This window comes from Schistocerca cancellata, chromosome 2, assembly GCF_023864275.1.
Source record: "Schistocerca cancellata isolate TAMUIC-IGC-003103 chromosome 2, iqSchCanc2.1, whole genome shotgun sequence".
Lineage (NCBI taxonomy): Eukaryota > Metazoa > Arthropoda > Insecta > Orthoptera > Acrididae > Schistocerca > Schistocerca cancellata.
The window spans coordinates 529,011,895-529,030,556 of record NC_064627.1 but is presented as its reverse complement, the minus strand read 5'-3'; the positions used below and the strand labels follow the sequence as shown (position 1 = coordinate 529,030,556).

General features: G+C 42.5%; 1 pseudogene; it reads left to right on the top strand.

The window, feature by feature from the left end:
- Positions 1 to 17,459: 17,459 nt before the first annotated feature.
- Positions 17,460 to 17,577, top strand: LOC126164141 (5S ribosomal RNA; annotated as a pseudogene).
- The last annotated feature ends 1,085 nt before the right edge of the window (positions 17,578 to 18,662 follow it).

The window sequence follows — 18,662 nt, the reverse complement described above, 5'->3', positions numbered from 1 at the left end:
CTTACACTACACACAGAAATAACTGCTACAGTATAGTACACAAGGTAAGAACAAGAAATATGTAATAAGACGAATAGAAATGGCACTTTTATTTAAAGACGATGATTACACTGAGACGACAGCGATTCATAATGTTCTCCTGAACATTACAAATTGCGCGATATGGTTCTCAATAGGGTGTGTGATCACCACATACTGCAATGTTTGCACTGCAACGTTCTTCCAAGCTGGCCCTGGGTTAATAAGGCGTCATCGCGGTTGACACTGCCGGATGTTCGTTGGCGCATTTGTCAAATATGATATCATTCCAAGAACTCCTTCATCTGCGCTGTTCGATGTGGTCGCGGATTCTCATCCTTAAAAACGATGTCAGGACCGAATGCATCCCTGAAGAGACACACATGGGGAAGGAACACAGTGCCACAATAGCTTTGTCAGGTGAGTGTATTATGTTCAAAGATTTGGAGGTCAGTATGTCCAAGCGACATGACGCCTCCCCACCCCACCGAAACGATCGTGTGTTCGACAGTGTTTCTGGGTGCATTATGTATCGGCCGTCCCATGCAATCGCCGTGGCACCGTTCCTTACAGTCCAGTTTAAAATAGTTGACTGTGGTCGACTATCTACTCTCCTTTCGGCAGAAGTTCCTGAGGTTCGGATTGCTCCCCATGCATTTGAAACAATGCTGTGAGCAATACCAAACTCTTGGGCTACACTCGTAACATGTCGTCCTTCCACCTACCTAATGATCCTTCCCCAAGTGAGGTCATCCAAATGTTAACTCTGAACCATGTTGTCATGAAGAACAGCACCAAAGGGCCACAGCAACTGCTCGCTGACTGACACACACTGTCTTTTTCTGTTCCTTCAACTGCTTCATGTGCTAGGGTCAGCCCCATCTGGCGCTATACTCACGCTGATCTCACGCCATCCGACATCCAACTTTCTGTGTGTGTCTAGGAAACCTTTGTCAATATTCTCTCGCACTTTCATTCATTTCCGCCAAGTGACTATTGTGTTAGGTAACTTTATATATCTCATCCGTAAGTTTTGCAGTTTGTCATCTGCAAATGATTCGTGTACATGCTATATTATTTACTTTTACTTTTCTGATGTTAACTGCACGTACTGACTTGCCCCATGACCTTAGGAATTTGCTCCTGAGCGATATAGATGTTTAAAATTGAAAATAAAATAAGAAAAAAGCATTAGTCAGCAAACTGAGACTTACTAAATCCAACAAGTCAAGTCTTGTTCCAACAATCAAAAGGCCTAGTCAGCTTAAAAAAAAAATGTTCAAATGTGTGTGAATTCCTAAGGGACCAAACTGCTGAGGTCATCGGTCCCTAGACTTATACACTACTTAAACTAACTTGCGCTAAGGACAATACACACACCCATGCCCGAGGGAGGACTCGAACATCCGGCGGGAGGGGCCGCGCAATTCGTGACATGGTGTCTCAAACCACGTGGCCACTCCGCGTGGCAGTCAGCTTCAGGAAGTCATATGTGCAGACCAGTACGCAAACCATCACGTTACAAGCCACACACCCTTTTCTATGACATCATCTTGACATCACATGTGGGTCATTCACCTTGATTGCTTGGTGTCACCATCCAAGATGGTGGAAAACATGACTTCACTGTGGTATTCATTTTAATGGCTGGTAAAATACTGTGCTTTGATAGACTGCTTCGTATTTATTATGTACATAACGATGGAACCTAATACCTATTGGTAACGTTTTTGACTAGTAATAAAAAAAGTCCTGGGTCTATGGTTCGAACTAAGCCTCTCCTTACATTTTTAATAAAAAGTATCATCACTGTGGTGGGGGTGGGGAGCAAGACTTCTGGCATAAGAAGACATCCGCATTCCGTCAACGGCCTTGTGAAAGAGGGTGGAGGAGAATCGACAAGAAACCAACACCTAAAACAGTAGTTCAGGTAAACATGCCGCTGTCGCAAGCAGAAAACGAAGAGTGAGAGACAGTGTTTTAGGATATTGAACGGGTCATTCAGTACGTAAAGAGAGATTAAAATCTAATAGTCATGGTTATAGGTGATGGACCAGAAAAAGGTCTATGGTAGAATACGGGCTTGGCAATAGGTTTGAGAGGGGAGAAAGACTACTCGAGTTTTGAAATAAATTACAAGTGGTAATAGCGAATACTATGTTCAAGAACCGCAGGAAAAGGAGGTATACTTGGAAAATACCCGGAGACATGGGAAGATTCCAACTGGATTGGTCAGATACTTGATTGTAAGGCATACCCAGGTCCGGACATAGATCACAATTTAGTAACGATGAAGAGTAGACTGAAATTTAAGACAGTCACCCAGAAGAGTAAATGTGAAAGGAAGTGGGATAGTGAATTGCTGTTGAAAGATGAGATGCATTTAAATTTCGATGGGTGTGATTACTGCGATAAGGAACATCAGAGTAGACAGTTCAGACATCTCTAAAAAAAATGGCAGTCAAGGATGTTGCGCAGACAAACATAGGTACAAGGAAGGCAAATGCGAAGAAACAGTGAGTAACAGATGTACTTCAATCGAACGACGAAAGAAGGAAGTACGAAAATGTTCACGGAAAGACAGGAATACGACAGTATAAATCCCTTTGGAATGAAATAAGCAGGAAGAACAGGGCAACAAAGGCGAAATGGCTACAGAAAAGATGTGAGGAAATCAAAAAGAATATTATCGTTTTAAGGACTAACTCAGCACACACAAAAGTCAAAACGACCTTCAGTACAATTAGAAGCACGGGTGGTACCACTACGGTTGCAATGGAAATTCAATTTTTAAATGCAGAGAACAGAACGAGTTTGTGGCAGCAGTACAATGAATACATCTAGAGGAGGAAAACTTTCCTGGTGACATGGTTGAACAAGAAAGTGGAGTCGCTATGGAAGACATAGGGGATCCAGTATATAAGCTAGAATTTAAAAGAGCTCTGGAAGTCCTAGATCAAATAAGAGATAAGCGATGGATAAGATTTCCATCAAAATTTCTTAAAACTTTGAGGGGAGCGGGGGAGTGGCAACCAAGCGACTCTTCAAGTTGGCGTGTAGAATGTACCATCAGACCTTCGGAAAAACGTCATCCGCACTACTAGAAGATAGCAAGGGCAAATAAGTCAGTTTAACATCTCAAGCATCCACGCTGCTTTCAGGTGACTATCCGTTTGGCTCCAGGAAAGCTAAAGGGACCAGAGAGGCAGTTTTCACTTCACGCTTGATAATAGAAGGAAAACTGAAGACAAATTAAGACACGCTCATAGGATTTGATGATCGAGAAAAAGCGTTTGACAATTTAAAATGGTGCACGATGTTTTTAATTCTGACAAAAATAGAAGTAATCTTTAGGGAAAGGTATGTAAGATACCTGGACCTGCTTAAAGGTAATGTCTCCGAATTTTTTGTGTCCTTAGAGCTTTTTAAATAAAACAAATTTTATTAATACTTTATATCTTAATTTTTCATGTCTATATATTTATTTCTCAACATATCTGGCCACGAACACATTTCTCCCAATGAGAGACCAGTTTGTTGATACCGTCACTGTAGGATGTTTGGCAATGTTGATGGAACCACAACCTCACCACTGATTCAACATTGTTGAAGAATAGTCCTCGAGGATCTTCTTTAACACTGGAAAGAGGTGAAAGTTGGGTAGGGCCAAAGACTGGGGATGGTCGATGACAGTGAACCCGAGGCGTCGATATTTTGCACATGTCGCAGCGCTCATGTGTGGTCTGGCATTGTCATGGTGAAGGAGAGGGTGTTCAATTACAAGTCCCACCGCCACACCTTCACCTGCCCATGTTAGGCAAAATTTTCTGCCTGACTCATGTAGTACTATCACCGTCAGAGGGTGGTACGGTGGCCAAACTCTTTGAAGTCGAAACTTGGTTACAGCGCGCTGTTTCTCTTGCGCCAACAAAGTTTAGTTGCACAGCGCCATCTTACACACTACGGTTTGGAGCCTTCAGAGCCAGAAGACTGCAAATATGTAGACATAACAAAAATAACAGTGAAAGTCCTCTTTAAATAATGAAAATGTGACTGACGTACTGTTTCTGTCTGTGGGATCTGAAATGTAATAATAAATGAACTGTCGTAATGGATCTTGTACTGTCCTAATGTGAAGGCAAAGCTGCACTGTAAAAATAATTAATTGTCATAATGTAAAAGCTACCAATCCGACTGCAAGAATTTTGAACAGTATAAACTGGCTGAATAATGAACTTTGACATAAAACCTACAATAATTAATTCTGCAAAACTGATCACAGAAACTCTCTCTGAATGAGATAAGTTTGCCCTGATTGAACAAATAAAAAGAACATCAAAATATTTAGTCCTTACCTCTATTCTGCCCAAATCTGGATAACGCATTGCAGTACTGCTCTACCTTGCGCGCGGCTATGCTAAAGCTGCAAATTACTTTATCTACATAGGTACACTCGTGAGGTGCAATGAATTCCTGTTAGTTGAAAGTCGAAGTATTTTCGGAACACACTTCGTTCCTTTTCCTTTTTTTAAAAAAAAAAAAAAAAAAAGAGAACGTGGTGAATCGAAAACTGTAAGCGAAAGGTAGGCAAAAAATGAAATACGGGCATAAGTGACAACACTAAGTTTTCTTCTTGTATAATGTGAGAAAGTGTTCATGACTGATTTCAAATTTAATGAATGTCTTAACATCCAAGTAACACACTTTCCTGTCTTTAAAATCTAGCAACTCTCAATACAATAACCAAGTTAGTCCTTTGGCGCAGCAATAGTGAAAAAAAGTAACATCATTAAGATCTCGGATCATTTTCATTGACTGCGAGCGCAGAAGTCACTTATCAGTCTTGTTTCACCAGAGGCATATCTTACTACACTGAATTTCACGAACGCGCGGAACGTCATCTGTGATTTGTTTACGTGTAGTTCGAGACGCAATAGTAGTGAAGTTCGGCTGCACGCTCATTTATGGCTATATACAGCTATGATGAAATTAAAATCACAAACCAAAACGATAGATAATTCATCCGATGAGGTATCAGTTGCTCAACCTATGCGTAACACAGAAGTAGAACACATTGCAGATACTGATAACGCAGTCTCAGCGACTAGTGGTAATCAGTCGCCAGCGACAGACGATAATATGTCAACTTTGGAAACTGTTCCAGATTCCGCAACTGTTCAGGGTCCAGTAGAGCCAGACATTATGCAGATGTTTAGAGTAATGCAGACAGATTTGATATCACAATTTATAACTCAGATAACTGCCCAAATGAACACACAGATAGGAAATGTCACAACACAGTTAGGGAACGTAACAACTCAGATAAGCAATGTGACTACACAGATAGACAATGTCACAACACAGACAGGAAGTGTAACCACTCAAATGAAGAAGCTAGACAGTGATGTCAAAAGCCTTACTGACATGCACAATAACCTGACGACACAACTAAAAAGAGAGGTAGCGGATCAGGTAATAGAAGCGGTACGTGAAGATTTAAAATCCATGAACCAGAATATTAATAATTTAAAAACCACAGTTAAGGATGTGCCAGATGAGATACGTAAGTTAACTGAAAATTTCAAAGCTATGAGTGTACAGCAAACCGAGGTCAATACAAAAATGCAAGAAGCTGTAAATCAAGTTGAGGACATGACAAAACAGCAAAAACAGCAGTATGAGGACTTTCTAGAAGAAAAAGACACACATAAACCGTAGTCTAGCACATAAACCGTAGTCTAGAAACAGAGTTAGAGAAAGAAATAAGCGACAAAATGGAACAAGTATAAACTACGCAAATCATCTTAGTTAAATTGCAAACTGACATGGACCAGATACAGAAAACTTTGAAGCAGGACTAACAGGCCGGCAGAAACAAATAGTCGAGCAACTTAACAGGGAACATAGTACAACGAAAGAGCAACACCAAGACGCAGAAGAAGAGCTTGGCAAGATACCCACAGGTAAGAGCGATAGTGCAATTAGTGATTGTCCTACCCTGAATATATATGTGAGTTCACAAAATTATGAGATGTACAGTAACCAACGACACCTTGACGAAAGAAAGAAACAGCAGATAGCTGAACTCACTTTGCCATCAGTTTTGTTAGAAGAGTCTTATAAAACACCGGCAATTTCCTATGTTTATCCCTGAAAAGAAGTCTGTGCATCCGGTAATTTTTATGAAATCATTCAAAAATCTATTGCCTAAAACATGGCCAGAACAGCAAAAGATACAATATGTTACAGGTTATATCCAAGGCGATGGAGCGTTATGGGCGATAGAAATGTCAGAAGCTTGTCAGACATTAGAACAGTTTGAAAACGCGTTTCATTCCAAGTGCTGGTCACATAGTATTCAAGAGAGATTAAGGAAAGCCTTATTCAACCCTGAACAATATAATCCAAAATTTGTATCATTGCGAAAGTATTTTGAGAAATATTGAAATAAGACGAGGTTCCGTGACGAGCCAGTGCCATAAATTGATGTCCTACGCATTCTGAAAGCTAAATTACCGCTTAATATTCGGGAAAAGCTAGTACAAGTATCCGAAAGCAATTTGGAATATTTTCCATCTGTCTTGGGTTCTATTGACTTAATGAATGGAAGATGCAAGACAGAGACACACCAACTCAAATACTTTCCGTAGCAGTGGCGGCAACCAGCCTCTGTAGTGCCAGGCACAGTGCGATATCAACAATGTAATGTGGACGACTGAGTCACGACCAGCTTTTGTCGATCCCCTCGCAGCAGCACATATGCCAGGCCCGAGTTTTGGAGGCAATTTTAGTAGTAACTATAACCAAAATTATAATCCGTGTTATAAAAGGAAAAGAAAAAATGGTGACAGAAACTACTCTGGCTACTCCGGTAACAGGAAACGAAATTGGAATAGAAACGATAAAGGGAATCAGTGGGGTAACGCTAACAGTAATTTTCAGCCTCAATTTAGCAACAACAACACGGCTGACCCACGAAATGTGCAGTGGCAGTACACGATTAGTAATCAACCCTGTCAATCCCAAGTGCAAAGTAACATTACGCCAATAAACTCAGGGCTCAATCATGATCGGGATGCGTAACAGAGGAACAACATGTCGGGAATGAATATTATAGAAGTGAGAAACGAAACACCTACAAACAGTAATAATGGGGCGTTAAACTAAACGTGGCCTCGTTATGCTCCCCAGTGTTGGCCATGTATAGTCGAGGGGGCGATCCATGCTGCCACGGTAGTAATTTGCTAAGGTAATCAAGATGAATCTCATCCCACCTGTTCCAAGGCAACCTGTAGATTTAAATGAAAAGATAAGACAGGTATTGATCTCGATTAAAGAACAAGCTCGAGCCGGCCGTTGTGGCCGAGCGGTTCTAGGCGCTTCAGCCCGGAACCGCGCTGCTGCTACGGTCGCAGGTTCCAATCCTGCTTTGAGCATGGATGTGTGTGATGTCTTAGGTTAGTTAGGTTTAAGTAGTTCTAAGTCTAGGGGACTGAAGACCTGATATGTTAAGTCCCGTAGTGCTTAGAGCCATCTGAACCATTTGAACAAGCTCAGCGCCATAAGAAACACTTTCACAAACAGCTACATAGTGTTAACAGATTTGTGGTTGGAGCAAAAGTTTTACTTAAGACCCATGTGGAATCTTCTGTTAGCCAAGAAAACCGCTAAGTGGCAAATACGGTATACTGGACTGTACATTATTGTACATATTCCGTATGACGTATGTCAATTACTTGCGTATCCTTACAATGGTAAAATCAGAGGATCTATGGACACAGAGACTTGAGGAAATTCTACCATGTTTAAGTATCACACTTCACATCTATGCACACGAGTGAAATAAGTAACCTATGATAAAAAGAAGGGTAAAGTAAGTATATTTTATGCAGCTACGTGAATTAGAGCATTTCACCACCTTTGTTTACATTTCTCAGTGAATATGGACACAATACACAAGCAAGCAAGGACATACGCATCAACTGATGACTAGCAATGTTAGCACAGGGTGTACTTGGACGGTTTGACTAAATAGGTTATGATCACAGTGGTATTTAAATTTAAGTTCACGTATGAAGGATTCTGGAGCGAAAAATTAGCACAGACCTCGGAACAAAGAAGCTGTAAGTTTTTTTTATGCCACTTGTGCATCAAGGTTGTAAGTTACAGGGCAAATTACAGAAAATATTGGACTCCCTAAGGTACTGCATAAGTATTTGGTCACTCAAGTACAAGTCATATTGCAGAGAAAATATTTTTTTCTGATGTATCCACACCACTAGACGTTATCTATGAATGCAAACGGCATTAATTTTTTTGTTTGCTGCAATGATGAAATGATTTCTGGCTGCTAATGAAAATTTAGCGTGGTATATACCATATGCATGACAACCTAATCTAAGTAAAGTGCATCTGAAGATATAAACTAGGAATAAAAACTAGTGTGACCTTTCTAACTACTAATAATTTTTCAACTTTATACACACATTAGAGTGCAAATACACTGTTGAGGTACGATTTGTAAACGTTATCTGAGGCAAACTTAACACCGTCTCTTGAAATAAAAAAAAAAAAAAGAAATACGTACGTGATAAGTTACAGGAGGAGGAGGAGGAGGAGGAGATTAGTGTTTAACGTCCCGTCGACAACGAGGTCATTAGAGACGGAGCGCAAGCTCGAGTTAGGGAAGGACGGGGAAGGAAATCGGCCGTGTCCTTTCAAAGGAACCATCCCGGCATTTGCCTGAAAGGATTTAGGAAAGTTACAGGAAACTGAGCGGCAGAGAAATCAGGTAATGCCGAAACAAACATGATTCTTTACAGGTAGCGTTCATCGAGATGCTACGAGACTTCAACCGGTGAAGACAAGCAACTAAGTTACACTAATGTCACTACGATTTACGATCGACGTTATAAAATATTACCAAGATCACTGAGAAGTGCACTACTTGACGCTCAGTAACACCAGAGATTTTTAATAATTTGTCTTTTCTTCGGCATGAAAGTACTAAGAATCTGTGCTGACATTAGAAAAATACGAACACTGATTTTCCTTAAGTTTATAATATTTTATCCAATCTCAGTAGAAGATCATTTATGGAAGAAGTAAAGTTCAAAAATGTTCAAATGTGTGTAAAATCTTATGGGACATAATTGCTAAGGTCGTCAGTCCCGAAGCTTACACACTACTTAACCTAAATTATTCTAAGGACAAACACACACACCCATGCCCGTAGGAGGACTCGAACCTCCGCTGGGACCAGCCGCACAGTCCACGACTGCAGCGCCTGAGACCGCTCGGCTAATCCCGCGCGACAAGAAGTAAAGTAAGGAGTGACTAAGGTCACGCTAAATTAAAATAATAATTGTGTACATACCAGTGATACAATGATGAGCACACGAACATGAAAACATATACAAACACAGACACAGGCTTAGGAAGCAGTATAGCGTACAGCATCCAAGCTTCATTATCGACCTGTTGTTCATATTACCTAGCATTTTACTTTTCTATTTATGTGTGAATTTAAGTATAGTGAGTCGTTTATTTATGTGTTTTTATTTCATTCTACTTGTTTTTTATGTTTGTACCATGCGTTGTTACAATGTTGGGTGATGAAAGATGAAATTCTCTCCTTCCACAGTAACTCACAGGTAGTTAATGCAGAGAGTTTTCCACATCTGGAGAAATTTCTATAAGCACTTTTGGTGCATTCATTTTTAGTATAGTCGTTTCGATGTATAAGTGCATCTGCAGCACGATGCTAAGTTAGGGAAGTGCTGTTGTTCTCGAAAATGGGCAGTATGTACACAGCTTAAGATTTGAAAGAGGATACAAAAGCAAATAACGAACGTGGTCATAAACTACTAAAACCTGTCCAGTGGTCTCATGAGCTACAATTTTTTTTAACGGAAAAATTAGCGGAACAGCGTATAGTCATCCAATGGTAGTGAGTTATTCAGTGACAGTGATTTATACCCGCAGAGGCAATTGAGAACAAGTTTTTACCACGAGCCTTCAACTTCGAAATAAATGAAACTTAGTGGATCGAGGAAGCCTGCTACGGCACGGGTGTTTGTGCAGTAGGACAGTTTGCCGCTGGCAAACTGAACAGTAAAGTGCGGTACGTACCTTCGTCAGGTGAACGTAGGAGGTGCGTTGTGATCCCTTCTCACAGCCAAGGTGTACGACGAGTTGAAGTAGGTGCAGTAGTTTCGTAAATGCTGCGAACGCTGCACAAAACACTTGATAAAGATGTATTGACCAGTACGCGCGGCATCGCTACCCGGCGGCGGTTGCGCGGCTACTGGACTCCATACGGTGCGTAGCGTGCTGCCAAACTAACCATCACCATAGTGCAAAGAGATGTAGAAACACGATTTTCCTGACACACTAAATAAAGTCTTACCACTACAGCTCATGATCTACGTCCCACGTTTCGAAGTAAAAACGACACCCACGTTCACTGAACTTGGCCGGCCAGTGTGGCCGAGCAGTTCTAGGCGCTTCAGTCTGGAACCGCGTGACCGCTACGGTCGCAGGTTCGAATCCTGCCTCGGGCATGGATGTGTGTGATGTCCTTAGGTTAGTTAGGGTTAAGTAGTTCGAAGTCTAGGGGACTGATGACCTCAGATGTTAAGTCCCATGGTGCTCAGAGCCATTTTTTTCATTGAACTTGAGGCAGAACAACACCTATGTTTACGTATATGTTAGTGTTAAGTTAGACTTAGTACTAATCTCTCTGAATTTTATTTGCTACATATTTATCTTGCCCATGATCAGACAACTATAAAACCCAGAAAGGAGATTTTACTGGGACGTTATCAAATAGATCATGGTATAAAAGAGGGAGGCAGTGGGGAGCATAAGCAGCAATAACGAAGAATTTATCACACTTGACCACTCCAGATACCCTTGCTATGCCTACAGCCTGTATCGAGACACCAAAATATACGACGTTCTTGTGAAACTTTTTTATTTTCAGCAAAAAACGTAATTGTAGTATCATAGAAAAGACTTGTGAAATGCAATTTTATTGTCAACGAGCTATCGAAAATGTTATTTGTACGTAGGAACAACGACGCTACAGTCATATAGAACTGAACTATGGACTTGTATAAAATGTAATGCAATATTCATGTTTTTTATGTAAATGACGATGCAGTAATTTTTGTGTGTAGTACGCAAGTTAATGTATATTTTGGATGTACACTAGTAGACATGTATTCATTGCTAAAAAAACAATACATGTACAGTAAACGAGAGAAACGAATGTTACAACAAGTGATTAGCTAACTGCTAGGGCCGGCAGCAGAACTATATAAGCAAAGTGATGATGAGAAACCCCTTAAAAGACACGAACACTGCAATTCAAGTACGTGTGTAAAGTAGTGAAAGAACTGCCAGTGTGTGAAGTGGTTGGGCTCATTGCCCGGAATTCGCCATTTCTTCGGACATTTCGCCCAAGAGGGCAATTTAAAGGAACTTAATAATTTTTCTTATTGATAAATGTATAGATAATTATTCGACTCTCATACCAAAGATTAATTTGAAAAGTATTTAACACTGACGGACAAAAGAAGATTTACGCTCTTCGTTTATTAGTTTTAATAATAGTTACCTTTCGTTGTTCTCATGTCCTGGTGAGAAGACGTACAAGCGAAGTGCTGTGTGATTTCTAGTGAAATTGTGTTAAATAATAAAAGCAACTTCTGAAACAGTACGACTTTCTCATTTACGATACCATGGATCCCAGCTCCTATAACTCTGGAAGGTTATTATTACTTTAATTTTGTATGGAGAATTTAGATGGAGGCGACGATCATCACGACGGTGCTGCTCAGCAATAGAGGCACGTCAATGTGTTCATCTCTTTATCTTCGTGGCCGCCAATGTCAATTTCAATATTTAGGTCACATTTGCCGCGACATTCACAACCTGCAATGTTTTGTTTCATTTAATTACGTGGTCCGATTAGTTTCTTTCTCAGATGAATAAATGCATTTTAACCACAATTCTTTTTACCCAGGCTACGAGGAATGATAGTACTTGGAATGTACGTACCTCTATCCCTATCGTACTTTCGCATGCAACTGAATGTCTACCGACGTAACTATACTTATGACCCATTTCCCTCACAGTATTAATTTTTATTTTGAACAACTCACTCCCGGGTGTACGTGCTCTCTTATTTTGTGTAGGCACTCGGGTGTATTCCTTAGTAACATTACTTTTAACAATCAGTGGCTTGGTTTCCACCATTGACTTTTGTCTGTGACGCAACGGTGCTTCACGCGAAATATTTATTATGCGACAATCATACTAACACTCATTCCAAAACTACGACACCGGCTGACTAATTTTCTAACAGTTTAACGGGGCGGTAACAAGTAAGCTAATTAAAACGCTATCTGTCATTAGGAGAAAGGTTCGCACAACGGAATTGTCGAAGGAAAAAGCCCTTCATACATAAGTATGGCAGATGGCATTGTTTAATCGACAATGAGAGAGAGGCAGAGGTTACTAGCTACCGCAATAAAAGCAGAAGGAATTCACTTACTGCACATTTATTTCACAAGAATCTACACGTATGGAGAAAAACGGAACATACCAAACATCTAGATTCAAAAGTAAACAAATGCACATCAAGCAATAAACTGTCTCAGCTACACGTAATACACACATGATTGGCGCACAAAGTGCTGGGAAATATAGTGTAAAAGAGATGTTACCTTCATCGATCAAGATTGATTCAATGACGTGGCAGAAATAATTGCTTTATCAGTGACAAAAGCGAAAGAACTAAAATAACAAAATTAAAAATCATGAAAACAGCTTTAATCTCAGTCTAACGTTGCCATGCCCTTCCTAAAACTTAAACAATGCCAGATCAGCTACGTCCAATCAATTAAATTCGAACACCAAAGCGAGAACACTTACCAGTCTTCCACACGGCAAAGTCGGAACCCAATTGCCACGAAGAAGCTTGCGTCTCCTAACTCTCGCGTCCCACCGAAAAGTCTGCCAAATTTAGCGTCAGCCAATTTTTGTGGCTGTTTGTTGACCTATCAGAGAAAAGGAGATTTTCCGCACAAATTGCCCCCTGTTTTGTTACGTAACCGAGAAAAATCCACTCCATAATATTGGCGGCCAACCAGATTTCTATGCTCATTATTGGGCTATAAGAGATGAAGAGAAGCTTGTGCCTTCCCCTTCCATTCAGAGGACATTTGAAACATCTTGACCAGACTTATTCCAGCCTTTCAGCCCCCTGATTCGTATGAAAGAAGGACTTAGTGCACCACAGTGCCGCCTGTATATATTACGTTAAGGCGGCCTCCATTATTTGAGGAACAAACAAGATGCTCTCCCAGTAGGCACGCGACTGAAGTGAGAACCTTACCATGCGAACATTACACGAGTTGGGAAAAATTATTATTTTAGTTAACTGCCGGCCGAAGTGGCCGTGCGGTTAAAGGCGCTGCAGTCTGGAACCGCAAGACCGCTACGGTCGCAGGTTCGAATCCTGCCTCGGGCATGGCTGTTTGTGATGTCCTTAGGTTAGTTAGGTTTAACTAGTTCTAAGTTCTAGGGGACTAATGACCTCAGCAGTTGTGTCCCATAGTGCTCAGAACCATTAGAACCAATTAGTAAACTCTGATTTGAGTATTCCTTTCCATTTTAAGAGGAGCATCTAATTACAGGATGTCCCAAAAAACACCAACAAAACTCAGTACAATGTGCGGGGAAGCAAACTTATCGGTTTTCAAGAAGGAATCCAAATCCGGAAACGCACGGCTTGCCGCTGGGGAGCATCGAAATCGCTGAGATGGGTTTACGTTCTTCATTACGTCAATAAACCCAGCATGAACATCACATAGCGCTGTCTACTTTGCAAACAGACTTCGAACTGAGTACCTCCTACGTCAATGCAGAATCTACACTCCTGGAAATTGAAATAAGAACACCGTGAATTCATTGTCCTAGGAAGGGGAACCTTTATTGACACATTCCTGGGGTCAGATACATCACATGATCACACTGACAGAACCACAGGCACATAGACACAGGCAACAGAGCATGCACAATGTCCGCACTAGTACAGTGTATATCCACCTTTCGCAGCAATGCAGGCTGCTATTCTCCCATGGAGACGATCGTAGAGATGCTGGATGTAGTCCTGTGGAACGGCTTGCCATGCCATTTCCACCTGGCGCCTCAGTTGGACCAGCGTTCGTGCTGGACATGCAGACCGCGTGAGACGACGCTTCATCCAGTCCCAAACATGCTCAATGGGGGACAGATCCGGAGATCTTGCTGGCCAGGGTAGTTGACTTACACCTTCTAGAGCACGTTGGGTGGTACGGGATACATGCGGACGTGCATTGTCCTGTTGGAACAGCAAGTTCCCTTGCCGGTCTAGGAATGGTAGAACGATGGGTTCGATGACGGTTTGGATGTACCGTGTACTATCCAGTGTCCCCTCGACGATCACCAGTGGTGTACGGCCAGTGTAGGAGATCGCTCCCCACACCATGATGCCGGGTGTTGGCCCTGTGTGCCTCGGTCGTATGCAGTCCTGATTGTGGCGCTCACCTGCACGGCGCCAAACACGCATACGACCATCATTGGCACCAAGGCAGAAGCGACTCTCATCGCTGAAGACGACACGTCTCCATTCGTCTCTCCATTCACGCCTGTCGCGCCACCACTGGAGGCAGGCTGCACGATGTTGGGGCGTGAGCGGAAGACGGCCTAACGGTGTGCGGGACCGTAGCCCAGCTTCATGGAGACGGTTGCGAATGGTCCTCGCCGATACCCCAGGAGCAACAGTGTCCCTAATTTGCTGGGAAGTGGCGGTGCGGTCCCCTACGGCACTGCGTAGGATCCTACGGTCTTGGCGTGCATCCGTGCGTCGCTGCGGTCCGGTCCCAGGTCGACGGGCACGTGCACCTTCCGCCGACCACTGGCGACAACATCGATGTACTGTGGAGACCTCACGCCCCACGTGTTGAGCAATTCGGCGGTACGTCCACCCGGCCTCCCGCATGCCCACTATACGCCCTCGCTCAAAGTCCGTCAACTGCACATACGGTTCACGTCCACGCTGTCGCGGCATGCTACCAGTGTTAAAGACTGCGATGGAGCTCCGTATGCCACGGCAAACTGGCTGACACTGACGGCGGCGGTGCACAAATGCTACGCAGTTAGCGCCATTCGACGGCCAACACCGCGGTTCCTGGTGTGTCCGCTGTGCCGTGCGTGTGATCATTGCTTGTACAGCCCTCTCGCAGTGTCCGGAGCAAGTATGGTGGGTCTGACACACCGGTGTCAATGTGTTCTTTTTTCCATTTCCAGGAGTGTATGTATCACAGATGCAGATTTCTAGTGGTGTCTCTTCTTTCTGGCATGTCCGAAAGAACAGACACCGCACATAAATATTATACGTTTAGATTTCATAACCAATGAGGAGATAACAATGTAATTGAGAGAAAAAGAAATTTATGGCACAACTTGACTAAAATAAAAGATCAGTTGATAGAAAACGTCCTGATGCATCAAGGCATCGTCAGTTTGGTAATGGAGGAAAATTGGGGTGAGAATAAAATTTGTAGAGAAAGGTTAAGGTTTGAATATTAATTGCACGTAGGTTGCAGTAGTTCTGCATGACAGATTAGAGTTGAGAGCTGAATTGTTCAAGTCTTCGTACTGAAGACCACAACAAAGTGAACAGTGAATTAGGTATTAACGTGGTGACCGTGGTGATTGCTTTGTCGAGTGTAGACAGCTTCATTTGTTATGGTTTGCAGTGGCACCGAATGCAACATGTTACTTCGACCTCTAAGAACTGAGAGCAGTCTCACGGCTCTGGCTACTTCAGTAGATTCTGGAGACGGAGGTATTGCCACTACTGCGAACAACTGCCCAGCAGAGAAATGGACGGCTACATCTGCTTCCATGTCTTCAAGTCCTACTGCTATGTCACTCGCCGAGCATATCTGAATGGAAGGCAACTTGTTCGTCACAGTTCTGCAGCAACTATTGTTAATGCTTTGTAAATGGCGTAAGAACTACATGGAGGGATATCTTGCAGGAAAGTATCCAGATCCTCTTTGACTCTGCGCCACGGCGTTTAAAATGTTCAAATGTGTGAATTCCTACGGGACCAAACTGCTTAGGTCATCAGTCACTAGACTTACACAGTGCTTAAACTAACTTATGCTAAGAACAACCAAAGCCCGAGGGAGGACTTGAACCTTCGGCGGGAGGGGCCGCGCAGTCGGTTACATGACGCCTCAAACCGCACAGCCAGTCCGCTCGGCACACGGCGTTTAAGAGTTTCCAGCTGCAGCAGGTGGAGTATATACCATACTGAATTCTGGATATCAGGTTTTATGTGCAGTTCTGGAATCATATAATTTTGTTTTACTGTCATATAGCCGACGTGTTATATAAAGTTCAGTTTAGTCACACATATCCTTTCTAATGTTGAAAATTTGTGAAGCGCTTCTTTATATTGCTACTGGAATAGGTGTTATTACATATTTCGATGTCTGTAAAATTGTTGAACCGTTTGAGGTTCTTTTTAAGCCAGAAACTACTCTTCGTAATTCTCATCGCATATCTTAACAATACTTGTTTCCCGCACGAAAGAATAGCCTTTCTGAACTCGGTTTCTATGTTTCAGTCCAGCCTGTTAATCGACCGATGGGGCAGCACTGGTGGCTGGAGCCGCATCTACAACATAACGGAGAAAGATATGTTCACGTACATTAAGCTCAACTTTCCTAACGTCTTCGAAGCTTTCTACGGCTCCTTTGGTGTCACGGGCCCTCCAGCACCAGCCGTACGTATCTGGAACGCACTCACTTTTAATATGCGTGTGTGTGTGTGTGTGTGTGTATGTGTGTGTTTGTGTGTGTGTGTGTGTGTGTGTGTGTGTGTGTGTGTGTGTGTGTGTGTGTGTCCGTGCGTGCATGTGTCCATGTATATGTGTGTGCGTGGGGGACGGGAGTGGTTAAGGAGTGAGAGGAGAGAGAAGGAAGAAACATCATTGCTAAGTGAAGAGCAAGGATAAAGGAAATATGACACACACTGCAAAGGGATGAAACATGTACTTGTAACCTACAGGAAACATACCCCAAATCAATTTACATTCAAATCAAATTTTATTTCTAACTCGAATGCACCGTTTAGCTGTGCATAAAATATTTATTCTTCAGCCTGTTTTCATAAACGAGCCCATCGCCAAAGAAATAACAAAGTTATTAATCACATCCAGGTCGCCACTATGTATACAGCTTAGTTAACTGTCATGTTTGTTGGAGGGTACTCGTACCTGGTGGAAAAAAGACGAGGTGAAGCGGAGAAGTGCATTGGCTTTGTTGCCGCCATCATGTAGCAAACGAGCGCCTCAGTTACCCATCTGCTAATGCCATGGGGGCAACGGCCTTGCCGCAGTGGATACACCAGTTCCCGTGAGATCACCGAAGTTAAGCGCTGTCGGGCGTGGTCAGCACTTGGGTGGGTGACCATCCGGGCCACCATGCGCTGTTGCCATTTTTCGGGGTGCACTCAGCCTCGTGTTGCCAATTGAGGAGCTACTCGACCGAATAGTAGCGGCTTCGGTCAAGAATACCATCATAACGACCGGGAGAGTGGTGTGATGACCCCACGCCCCTCCCATCCCGATCCTCCAATGAGGATGACACGGCGGTCGGATGGTCCAGGTAGACCACTTGTGGCCAGAAGACGGAGTGCTTAATGCCATGGGCGTAGACTAAATGTTTTATAAAGTGAAATAGTAAGTTCCTATTCCATACAATCGTCCCAAACTACACTACCGGAAACAAAAATTAGTACATCCTCTTCGAAGGTTCCAGTTTACTCATCGGCTGAGCTGAGTTCACGCAAATCAACCAATACGTGCAGCTGTCTTTGAAGTTAATACCGACCCTATGTTGGTAATTTTGAATAACCTAGCCGGCCGTGGTGACCGCTCGGTTCTGGCGCTGCAGTCTGGAACCGCGGGGCTGCTACGGTCTCAGGTTCGAATCCTGCCTCGGGCATGGATGTGTGTGATGTCCTTAGGTTAGTTAGGTTTAATTAGTTCTAAGTTCTAGGGGACTGATGACCTAAGATGTTAAGTCCCATAGTGCGCAGAGCCATTTTTTTTTTTTTTTTTCAATAACCGGCGCACGCGGGTTTTGGTCCAACCAAACATGCATATTGTGCAAGTTTAACCCTTCGGCTGCTACAGACGACTTCTTTGTATTCTGTGCTGAGGCTGCTTTTGTTACAGCTGTACTCCTCGCCAAATGCTGGTGCATATATTGAGAGACGGCGTTCCGGCCAATACGAAATATCTATCATTCGATTTTTCGAAAACTGTTAGGTGAAAAAATTATATTTTTTTCATTTCTTATAGTCTGATATTTTTACTCAGTAAGGAAATGAATTTCTTTTCGTTATCCATCATCAAATTAAGTAAAACATCGCACGAAATTTAAAAAGTTCGCAGAGTTACAAATACATTGCATAAACTCCGCTTATGGTTGATTTTGGCTCATACATTGCAGTGAATGGAATGTCGATAAGATACCGAAATTTTATTTAAACTTGGGAGCAGAAGGATGTTTCGTTCT